Genomic DNA, 12,173 nt, shown 5'->3' with positions numbered 1-12,173 from the left:
TTTTTGTTAAATTCGGAAATTAGATTACATTTATCACTCCTATTCTAATTAAGGCAGCCACTTCACCAATACATTTTTATATTCCACTTCACTTTACACTTTGTTAGTTATAACTTTCTTTATTACTTTAATTTTAACCAATCAATCACAATTTATTAAATAAAAATACCGTCATAATCACGCGTCTGCCTTTGGTTGATATGCAAAATAAATGGCGGGGTTCAGCTGTCAAACTCGAAAATATACAAGAAGGATGAGAGACAAAAGAAAATAAGATAAAAAAAAACATAACAAAATTTGTTCGCATAACGGAAATGAAAAAAACTATCATCAAGTTCACCCTGTGAGTGGGGAACCCTATGCAAATTTCCAGCCCAGACAACAACCTCAAATGCAACTGCTTCGGGACATTTTTCTCTTTCCATCCATTGTAATTCTTTTTCCGCTGAAAATGCAACCCTGCGCCATGGAAGAGAAATAAAAGCAGAGAACGTTTATAAATGAGAAGGCGCATTTCCAGTGGACCGTTAAAAAGAAGTCGATTTTATTAACATTTCTTTATTATATTAATATGTATGTGTATTTAACAATAACAATTGAATTTGGCTTAATATTAAATTATATTAAAATATCAAATACAATTATAAAAGAAATAAATAAATAATAAATGTAAATATATACATACATACATATGTTTAAATAAATTATAATAAAATCGTTTTTATAAAAAGGCCCATTTTACACGACTTTAGACAATTGCGGAAAAAAATCAAAAAATGCCTTAGAAAATCTTATCAACTTAGCTGAAATAGAAAAATTCATACATGTTTGCAAAAATCAATTTGCAACAATCAGCAAATCGATTTCACGCAAATATCATATTTTCGGCAAGCAAGCAAATGTACAAAAGCCCGCTCCATTCCCCGTTTCCCGCTTCTTACTCCACACTTGTCGTTCTGACTTCTGACTTCCATTTTTATTTTAGAGTTTGTTTTGATCCGACACAAGCACGCGCCTGCCTCCGCAAGCATCCCCTCTGCCTTTTGCTTATTATATTTCTGTTCCTCTTTCCTTTTTCGTTCTTATTTTTTCATTTTGCTTTGAACTATGGTAAATTTGCTCAAAGTGTGGTGGCACGGAAAAATTTTTGGTATGGTGGCAGCCGACACTTCTCTACCGACACCGTCGGTCGAGTGGTGCACTCGTCGACGTGTGGTATATTTGGCCCCAAAATTTTTGCGCAACAAAAACGGTCACAGAAAATGCGCCTTCTCATTTATAGACGTTCTCTGCTGGAAATGCGCCTTCTCATTTATAAACGTTCTCTGCAAAAGCGGTCCACTGGAAATGCGCCTTCTCATTTATAAACGTTCTCTGACTGGAATGCTCTACCGGAAGTATAGGGTGATGCATTTCTCTTGTTCTTTTTTCTTCTTTTTCTCTTCTTGACGTTTCACATTCGCGATTGAAGTAATTTGTGGCAAAGCAAAATCATTGCACGGCGAATTGTGTTTCAGTCATAAAACGCGCGTCGGCTGAATTGGTCTAAATTTTATTGGCATCCTGAATTTTCGCATTTTTGTAGAGTGAATTAAGAATCAATGTTTGGAATGTGAAATTATAAATTAAAGGAAGCGAAAAAGTAAACAAATTGTAAAACTGATAAACAAATTAGATGCAATGATGCTACTGGGCGAATGACTGGCATTAAAATAAAATTGGCTTTATGAGCCATTCTTTGTGATAAATTTTAAGAATACATTTGTGTCTGGAAAGTTTGTGGCGAAAAAAATTATGTAGGTATGTACTTGTGTTAAGAAATATGCACAGAAAAGTTTGATCGCAAAACGTGCACTTGCCTTAGCTGGTGATTGCGAAAAAGCAAATTCTAAATTTTTGCAAATTATCTGCATAGTTTTGTGTATAACAGCGAAAAGCCAAAAGCCGCATTGCAAAGTGTTTGTGCATTTTTTAGCGCCGCAGCGCAGCTGTATAAAGTGCTAACGTGGAAAAAAGTACGCTTTGCTGCCTTGCCAAGTGCAAGCGAAACTGCGACGCGCTACAGCTGCTTTCGCTGTCGTCTGCTACGTTGGCGTTCCTTCGCGCTTTGTGTGTTTTTGCAAATGCTAGACTGACTGCGCTGCTTTTTTTTGCCAATGCAACTTTGCGAAAATTCTTTGTGGCTGCAGAAAAAACGCTACGCTGGCAATTTGTTGCATATTTACCTATTCGTTTTGTTATTATTTAATGCAAACAATTAATGGAAAAAAATGTGTCGATATGTAACTTGTTGGGAATTGTGTAAAATAAAAAAGTTTTGTGTTTTTACAATTAAATGTGATACAAAAAATGATAAATGAGACACAAAAAAATGATGGATTAGTGAGTGATAAGAGCACAAAGTACATATGTAGCTAAATGCGATTTAATTAAAGGAAGTTAAAAAAAGCGTGTGTGCGTGTAAATTAAATGCTTATCTGCATTACATACAAAAAGAAAGGTGGAAAATATACACAAATGTGCAAGATAAGATAAAAAGCAAGTGAAAAGTTGTGCGTAGAAATAAAAAGGTAAAGTGAAAAATTTTTAAAAGCGAAAAAGTGCTTTAAGGTGGCGAAAAATAAATTCTGCTAAAAGCAGCTTGGGAGCTATCGAAATAAACCTTGACAAAAGATACTTTCTGTGTGTTGAGTATTTCTGTTAAAAAAATTAATTTCAAAGCTACAGCGAAGCGGCGAGAAATGCGAAAAACGCAGCAACCAAAAGAGCAACAAAAAAAAAGTGCGTTAAACAGTCTAATCGGTAAAAAGGCGTAACTAATAGGTAAGTGAAATGTTAACTAAAAAAAAAAATGTAAAAGCGTGCAAAGTGTATCTACAAGCTGAAACCTTCAGCTGGTGCCAATGAAAATTTGTGTAACTAAACCGTTGATGTTTGCAATGCCAAACGCACAGAGCTAGCTACCAAGCACCGGTACTGCTGGTTGCAGCCGCCACCGCTGGTGTTAGCCACCACCCTCCTCGCTTGTATGCAAAAATCAGCTGCCCTACGCCTGCATCGGAATGCATTTGCTCCAATTAAAAAAGCAACAAGAAGTGCTGCTCTTAGCCACAGACAGCTGGGGCAGCAAATTTTTCACAAACAACCCTTGAATAGCTCACTCGTCTGTCCAAGCCTCGACACCATGCCCAACAGCCCACCACCCCCTTACAGCTACGGTGCGCTCCATACAATTTATCAATGAAGCTTAGCAGCAGGCAGCAGGCGTTGCCATGACAACGCATCACAGACGACAGCTGCAGTCTGCAGTTTGCAGGCTCAATTCAGCCGCAGCCGCAGACGCAGTCGCCGGGACAACGCAACTGCTACTATGAAATTCAAATTCCTTTGCATTGTCCTCGCTTCGCGCTGTGGCTAAGGTGGGGTGGATTTTATTTTGGGGTGGTTGGCGTCGTTTTTCCCCATTTTGTTTTGCTTATTTTTCATCTTTTGCTTCATCTTGTTTGCTACTAAACTTGTGTAGGTATACACACTCGTTTTAGCTATCCTTGCCCCACAATTTTTGCCTTTTGAGGGTTGTCAAACACACAAACACACATACATACGTAATAAATACGTTTCTATGTTTGTATTTACATCCGCTGCGTCGTAGTACGCGCTTTGAAGGACGAAGGCGACACATTAATGCTGCGGCATGCGGACAACCCACTGAGTTGGTGGAGTACCTGCTGCTCCCAGATTTATGTGTTTCATGCGTGGATTTTTATGATTTTGTTGCTGTAGCAAAAAATCGATGCTTGTAATTATGTATTGTAGTGACTGTTTTCTGGTCTAAAGTGCCTTTCTTATTTTTGGCAAATGACAGTGAAAGTGTTCTTCGTGATCTAAAGGAATTGCATGCATACATACATACATACATGTGTATATATCTGTTGCATTTTATTAAAGCAATTTATCTCGAGATAAGGTATTTTCCATTTTAAGTAATTATTCATTGGGTTTCCAATTATCATATCATATATCATTATCATATCATATAAAAATGACTAAATGGCCATAGGTGTAGTTAAGGATGTCCTTTTACTATAAACTTAAAAAAAGAAGCGAAACTTATTATTTTTTAATTCAAACTCAAACCTTCTAAAGTCATATATGGGTGTTTCCCAGAAAAAAGTTTACGCGAAAAAAAAAATTAAAAGCCCAGATATTTATTTATAGTAAGATTTGGCTGCTTTTTATAATATATACTAGTTATGTAAGCAGAAACCTTTTTGCTAAAAATGGTCTGATTAGGCGGCGCCAGGGTCGAGATATTTTGAAAAACCGTATTTATGCTCTGATTTGTTTCACATTTGGCATGTTTAGTAATAAGACATATATAGAAAAAGTACGTTCGACATAAAATGCATGTTTTCCTCCCGTTAAAAATTCTCTCAAGAACAATAATAACAAAACTTTTTCAATTGAAATTTAAGTAAAGTAACGCCAGGTAACGTCACGTCAGATAATTCAGCTGATTAAACATAAAGCAGAAAAGATTTATACAATTAAAAACTTGCAAAAATTAACCTTAAAAATTTTCAATATTACTACAAAAACTTTTATACAAACAGTCTTGTTCAATTCGCATAGTTTTGCAATTTTGTAACCGAAGTCAAAATCCACTTCGGTTTTTTGTAACGTCACGCCAGCGCGTAAGTTTACTAATATCTTTAAATCGCTACTACCAACAGTTGTAATTTTTTTTTTACTGAATAAGTGGCCGTTTAATTGCTATGTAAATCTAGATAAACCTTTTTAAAATTTTGACTTTTTCAATATTTTTTTTTTAACATTTTGTCGTACGAGTGTCACGCCAGTTTGGAATTACCCATATGTTTTGGATGACTTGCTACCGAGTGTAATACCATTCAAGGAGGTGAATATCTATTCCGAAAACCAAGCAGCTTTCAAGGCTTTTGGATCCCTCTTGGTTCGTTCGGGAAAGTATTTCAGTTTAAAAGTTGAACTAAATTTCATCAGTAAATTTATTACGATATGGATATGGATGTCAAACGAAATTCAATAAAAAAATATTATCTGCAATAAGGATGAAAAAACGCAAGACGGGTTTGAAAACTTAAAAAATCAAATTCAATTTAAATTATTATTTCCAAAGTGGAATAACTTTAAAAAATCAACGGTAATCTTTAGTGACTTGAAACATGCACATTATTGGACTAAAATTGAATGCGCCATAAAACTGTGTACTCAAAAAAATTCTAGAGCTTCTGAGAAAAAAGTTTGAAATTTAAGTGGATGTTTGTTGCACTTTTTTCGGTCCTTTAAAAAGTTTAAAACCTGGGTTTATATAGGTTTTGTTAGAGAATGAACTGTATTCTAATTGAAAATTCTTAAAAACAAATAATTAAACATAAGTGGCAAACAATATCGCTTTGAAAGGGGGTGCTATAGATATGTCCAATACTGTATATCGACGGCTGAGTGGAAGATCGACCTAACTCGGCAACCGGTTCGAAAGCGCTCTTCTATCTCAGAAATTTTTTCCAGAACGCCCTACTTATTTCAGAATTCGGTTCAAAAACGCCCTATCTCAGCTGCCACCTCAAAAACGCCTGTATATCAACACATTTTCAGTACTTTATTTTCAGTTGAGCTAGGGCGTTTTGCAAACAAATTCTGACATACGCCTTCTTCAACCAAATTATGAAGTTGAGCGCTTTTGAGCCATTTTCGGAGATACTTAGGGCGTTTTCAAACGGGCTGCCGTTGATATAGTATGAAGACTAGCTACGAAATTTAAGGTTTTTGTATTCTGAAGTGGCCAATTTAGTTCATACCGTTAAATTGGGCGGAGCTGCGCCTACCTTCATTTGAAAATACCATAACACTTGCAGAGTTGATTAGAATTGAAAAAATAACACTTTCTATTGTTTCTTTGAAAATCTACCGTAAAGAAAGGGGGTGAGTAAATTAAGTGAAATTTTTTACTTAGACTTTTACTTTAGAGATGGAAACTAATCTAAACAGGCATTTTTATCTCAACTGATACCCTAACATTTTTCACCCACCTCCTTATAAGTACATACATATGTATGCCGAGTTAGCATTTTAATGACAAGGGTCCCATATTAGCGTATCTGTGGCGCAGGATCTACTCTCCGACCATTCCAATCTAACCTAACCTTACCTAGATTTCTACAACTACATTTAAATAACAACACAGATACCTCCAAATACTTCCCGAATATTTTCCATCATACTATTTGAGAGCTAAAACTAACACTAGACACCCTAATTGTTCCAATAAAATCATCCATGAAAATTTTCCAGCGCTTCTGAAGAATTACTTTTTCTCTTTTTCGTACACAATTATTGTACCTATTCCCTTTGTGTATTCAAACGTTCTATATTAAGCCAAGTAACCGAAAAACAAAATGATGAATCAGCGATTTATAAATTAATTCGCTTCATTGTACTTATGTTACTTTTGGGCAGCATTTCCCCAGCGTCATTATCCACATCTCGCTCGTAGTCTTGCTTGCCAGCACTAAAAAAGAAATAAAACTAAAAAATCATAAACCATAAAAACGTACAAATAAAAAGCAGGTAAACAAGAGAATCGCGTGATGTAGCTGTTGGCCAGTGCCGATCGACACTGCGCTTACATTTCTCCATCGCAAACAAATGCTACGTTTCTTTTATTTTTCAGCAAAATTTGTTATGTGTTCTTACAAGTATAAGTAAATAGTAGCTAATTTTTCCACAATTTCTTCTGCAGATCCAGAACTCATAAGAAATAAGAAGCTAAAAACACCAACAAATAGTAAGTCAAATAAATTTTGCTTGGAAAAATATAGCAGGTGAATTAGTTAAGCATTCAAAAAATGCGCTGCTGCAAATGGAAAGATATTAAAATGAGAGAGAGTAGCTTATTCTCAATCTCTCACCTGTTGTTGTTCCTCTCATTCTTCTGATAAACAGCGCACTGCCCTTGGCACTCTTGGCAAACCCTCAACCGCTCATACATACGTCCATATAGTTACTTCAGCTACCTGTAGATTCTTGGTTTCGCTTCAATCAGTTTGATACACCTTTCCTTTACAATTTGTAATCGCAAGATCGCCTGTCTGATCGTCGTCGTCGTCGTCGTCGTTGTCGTCTCACACTCGTGAGTCAGTGCCTAAGCAAGCAAGAACACGTATGCTTAGCCATCATCTCTGATGTGAGTTTTCTTGCTTTCGGGCAATCCGTTTTGGCTATACGATTTTGTAAAGAATAAGTACTCTGCTCTTTCTTATCCGTTCTTATCGGCAAGCAGGCGTTTATCGCTTGTGTCTACATTCATTTATGTATAAAACATATGTCTATCTGTCCACTCATATACTAACATATGCACTTACCTACTTTTTGCATGAAAGCATATATAAATATATATTTTTTTTCAACTGGCGGCAGCATTCTTACTGACATCTGCTGCCGGCAAGTTTATTTAATTTTTTCTTTGCTGATTTCAGTACTTTTTCTGTTTTTCATCTCCTTTTTTGTTGCTTGTTTTACTCTGCTTTTATGTTTGATGTTTTCGTTGGAATGTGCTGCAGTCACAAGTGCACATTAGTATGTACATTAGGGTGTTAAAAAAACAAAAAAAAAAATTGTTAAGTCAGAATTTTAGTTTGAAATCAAAACATATTTAGAGGTCGCTTAAAGTTTTCTATGTGTTTTATATGGGGAAAAAACAACTTTTCAATGGTATAGGATTCTGGAAAATCAAAACTTTTCGATCGGAAAACTCTGGTATATCCAATTGTTTATTTAACCATTTTTTAATCGTAATTATTTTTGATGGGGGACCTTCCCATTGCATTTTCTGGCAGTTTTGGCGAACCTATAAAATATAGTTACCATGAAAAAATTGTTAAACAAACAACTGGGTATTATTACTGGGAATCTAATTGTTATTGTTATTGGGAAAAATTTTGATTTCCGAGATTTCTATAGAATTTCTACGAAAAGTTTTTTTTCCATATAAAATACAAGGAAAACTTTGAGCGCTTCGAGCGACCTACAAATAGATTTTGATATCAAAATTAAAAAATCTGGTTATATTTTTTCGATATAATAAAAATTCCGACTTCACTTTTTCACATGCATTTTTGAACCACCCTATAGTATATGTGCACATATGCCATGCGTGACTGTCTGTGTTTGCGTCTGACTCTGCTACTGCAATTGGTACTGCCCGTTGTTTAACTGCAGCTGCATTTTTCTATTCCATATTCTTTCTACGTTCAATGTCAACGATGCACCAATGTTGGTGGACTGACTGACTCTACGCACGACTGGACGACTGTCAACAGTTTTGCTTGACCTAAACCACATCGTTGTTGTGTCCACTTTGCAATTGAAATCGCTTTTGCGGTTGCTGTTGCTACCGCACGTGTAAGTGGTTGGATGCATGCTTTGAATGCGTTTACCCACCCAGTAGAAAAATTGAATGGTATGGTAATCGAAAAAATAATCGGTAAAGGGCAGTTTTCATCATATCTATCGAAAAAGTATTTCTTTTCCAATGGCGTAGTGTTATGGAAGTAAGACCTCAATTTTGCATTGCCTACTAAATGGAGAAAATTAAAAAAAAAAACAATGAAGGCTAGTTTTGATATCCGAAAGAGAACAATTAAGGAAATGTAGCTAGTCGATGACCCGGAATCAGAACGTTGAATAGAAAATTTCCTGTCGAGTTTTTATAACTAAAAAAAAAAAGATTAATTTTAATATCGATAACAATATGTAGCGATATCATTACTAACAATATACGCAATGTTATCGATAAATATAACGATAGCAACATTGAAAAACATAGGTACTTACATAAAACAAATCTGAAAATTTATCGATAATTATGTTAAGTGTGATATCGATAATGCTACCGATAACAAATCATTTACTTAGGGTTAGGTTAAGTTAGGCTATTGTGGCAGACCCCACAAGACGGGGATTCACTTCAGCATTAATAAGATTATCCATTGTGTTACCACATTACAAACATTTTTTGAACGGCAACCACAGATTCTCTGTCTTAAACCAAGACAAGCGCTGAGTGCTCAAAACAAAGTTCCGAAGTCAGCTGCTGTTCACTCCGAAGAGTCTTTCGGGAGTGTTGATGATATGCGCAGCGAGGTGCTTAGACCTTAGTCTAGCGAAGTGTAGCGAATGTGGGGCAACTGAGAAGGAAGTGCTGATATGATTCCAGGCCGCAGGTTGCCAACGGAACTCCTATGCCCTCCGTGTCCGAGGTGATGGCCCCGGAGGTGCCCTATCTAGCCAATTCATCAGCCCTGCAATTTCCAGTGATGCCACTGTGTCGTGCAACCCACATCAGCTTAATTTGGAAGTATTCCGCGGCATTGGAGAGAAGTCACGCATTCTCCGACCAGTTTTGATCGTACCATTTGCAATCCCAGCGCTCTGATTGCTGCTTGGCTATCAGAGTAGATATTTAACCTCCTAGTCGGCAAAGACGCTACAGAGATCCGCCATAAGATCTATTCAGAGTTACTGACAGTAGACACCTCTAAATCTCCTGTTCAGCTTCGATCGGTCCGTGACGATGTTTATTGGACCCCCATTCAAGAGACTGCCTTTCTTCCGTTCGCCTCTTGGAGGGATGTGTATGGAGAAGAACCGGTTTGGGCCAGCCTCGGAATACGCCGATCCATAATTTCCGGTAGGATGTTGAAACCCCGCCACTTTACCCTCAATGTCAACAGGTGCGACGCTGAGCACTGCATTTAGGCAAGAGTTGGAGTGGTCCACAGTGCTCCGGTGATGCCAACGCGGGTCACCCTTTACCTATGGCATTTTTACAAGAGTAAAGAGACAACGATACTTTTTTACTCGCTTCTCAATATTTGGCTTCCATGATAACTCGCCGTCAAGGATTAGGGCCAAGAACTTGACCCTGTCAGGGAGAACAAGTGAAACACTTGGTGATAAGTACAAGCTCCGTCTTTCCAGGAAGTCCGCAGCTAGCAGTCCAATTTTTGACAAAGTTCAAGTATCCAAGGACTTTCATCTGATGATGAGTGCCACATCATTCGAATAGGCAACAACCTGGCATCCTCTCCTTTCCAACTCCTCCAGGACGTCATTTATCACATAAGTAGCCCCCTATAAATATCGATATCAATAGAATGTACACATGTAATGTAATGGCGTGAACTTGGACATTTAATTATTGCAACTGAGACCTTTGATCTGGGTTCGAGGATCCCGCCCGCAGATATGCTAAAAAAGTAAAGGTTGGAACTGTTTAGGATAGTTACAACTGAGTACCAACCGCACTTGCCTTAGGATACCGGCTTTTAGAATACGATGCCATCAAAACTGAGTACGCTGCGGCTGCTGCTTGGATGGCAATAAGGAAAGTGTATTTCATTTCCCTCGCGAATGCTTAGTACTGACTTCCTTATGGCATAAGGTCTGTGGGAACTACATAATGAAACAGCTAAAGGACTTTCTAGTAAAAGCACTCTGCACTAAATTTCTATTAATCAATACTTGCTCAGCTACAAGAATATCAAGAGTCTCCTTGTAACACTGAGGAAGCTTTAATATATTTGAAATAAGAAAATCCAATTGAAAAAAATGCAATAATTCCTAAATATTTTCTGTTTCTGTTGAGTTTAAATATTTTGTACATAAATAGTTTCGTCGCAGCAGTTAAATTTTAGAAGTATGTAGTAAATCTCGCTTGCGTTCACCTGTATTCTCACTTCGCAGGGATGACGTTCAAATAAAGCGCATATGTTGCCGTAAGTAGAAAAATTACTAACCGCCAGTCACGTTGCCGCCGTCCAACACATGTACATAAAAAATAAAGAACGCACTATGTTTCCAGACACAAGCGCTGAAGAAGCAGAAGAACCAGACGAAGACCACAGCACTACTTACGTGCAATAAGCATAGCGAACAACATGGCTGACTAAGAGCAGTGACTATCAACATTACTCCTTCAAATTCAATGCCCTTTTGCGCTTTTACAAACAACATGTTTACTATTTATGTACACTATGCTTAAAGTGCTGCAGCATTACCAGCAAATGGTTGGCTACAAAAACACTTGTATATACTATAGGGTGATTCAAAGGTAATGAAGATCTTTGACATATTTTAATGTTTTGTGATATTTTAATGTTTAAACAAATTTTTTTTAGACAATTGGTACTACAAGCTTTGGCAAACTTAGACATGGAGCGATACTCAGTTGAACAACGCAAAAATGGTCGTTATGTAAAGGTGGTTTTGGGTATGACGTGATTTTTTGGGTTAACATAACCGGCCTTCTGAATCAACAATCAGCCGGGTCGGTGCTAAACGTGAGAGCACCCGCGCATCTTCGTACAGGTCGTTCGGCCGAAAATATTGTTTCTGTGTAACAAAGTGTCGAATAGGCCGCGACAACTGCAATTTCCTACATCGCCTACAAACTTCAATTGGCACTTCAAGTGGAACAATTGGTCTAGAGACCGCATTTGGCGTACTGAAAATGCACACCCACTTACGAGGCACTGTTTGGTGAGGTTTTTGAACTGACGGAGTTATCTGACCGTACTTTTTCGAAAATGACGCCGGTAACGCTGTTATAGGGAACGCACGTTATCGTGACATGACAAAAAAATTTTATAGCCTGAATTAGAGTACATAAACTTGGACAATATCTGCCACTTGCCACACAGCGCATTAAATAATCGCCATATCGCGTACGAAGTTCCCAGGAAGCATTATCTCCCAAAACAACGAGGTCAAATGGCCGCAGAGATCTTGCGATTTGACACCATTAGACTTCTTTCTTTGGGGTTGCGTATAAAATATATTCTGTGCCAATAAGGCGTCATCGACGATGCACATCTTGGTTGTTGGAAGATGACGATAGCACAGAACATACAGAACACTGGTACTTTTTTTGGGTCCGAAGTATTGAGAATGGACCAGCTACACAGTATTGCCGCATCAAAAAAAATTTTCTACCAAAATACCCACACAAAATTAATAAAATTCTACCAAAAGTTCAATACCACTCCAACATTTTAAGCTTCATAGACGGTAAAACCAAAATTGACTATCTTCTTCTTATTTGGCGCAGTTAGAGCCTTCCTCTTCCTCTGCTA

The 12,173-nt window shown here is 37.3% G+C and overlaps 1 long non-coding RNA gene across 1 annotated transcript in view; it reads left to right on the top strand.

Moving 5' to 3' along the window:
* The first annotated feature begins 1,540 nt into the window (after positions 1–1,540).
* Positions 1,541–12,173, top strand: part of LOC118741092 — a 102,665-nt gene continuing 92,032 nt past the window's right edge. The window contains exons 1-2 of the long non-coding RNA XR_004993224.1: positions 1,541–2,570; positions 2,722–2,823. This is a non-coding gene — a long non-coding RNA (uncharacterized LOC118741092). The remainder of the gene's footprint in view (positions 2,571–2,721; positions 2,824–12,173) is intronic.

The sequence above is a fragment of the Rhagoletis pomonella genome, unplaced genomic scaffold, assembly GCF_013731165.1.
Source record: "Rhagoletis pomonella isolate Grant_MI unplaced genomic scaffold, Rhpom_1.0 Rhpom_scaffold_00006, whole genome shotgun sequence".
Classification (NCBI taxonomy): domain Eukaryota; kingdom Metazoa; phylum Arthropoda; class Insecta; order Diptera; family Tephritidae; genus Rhagoletis; species Rhagoletis pomonella.
Note: the sequence above shows the minus strand (reverse complement) of the source record. Positions and strands in the feature narration are given on the sequence as shown.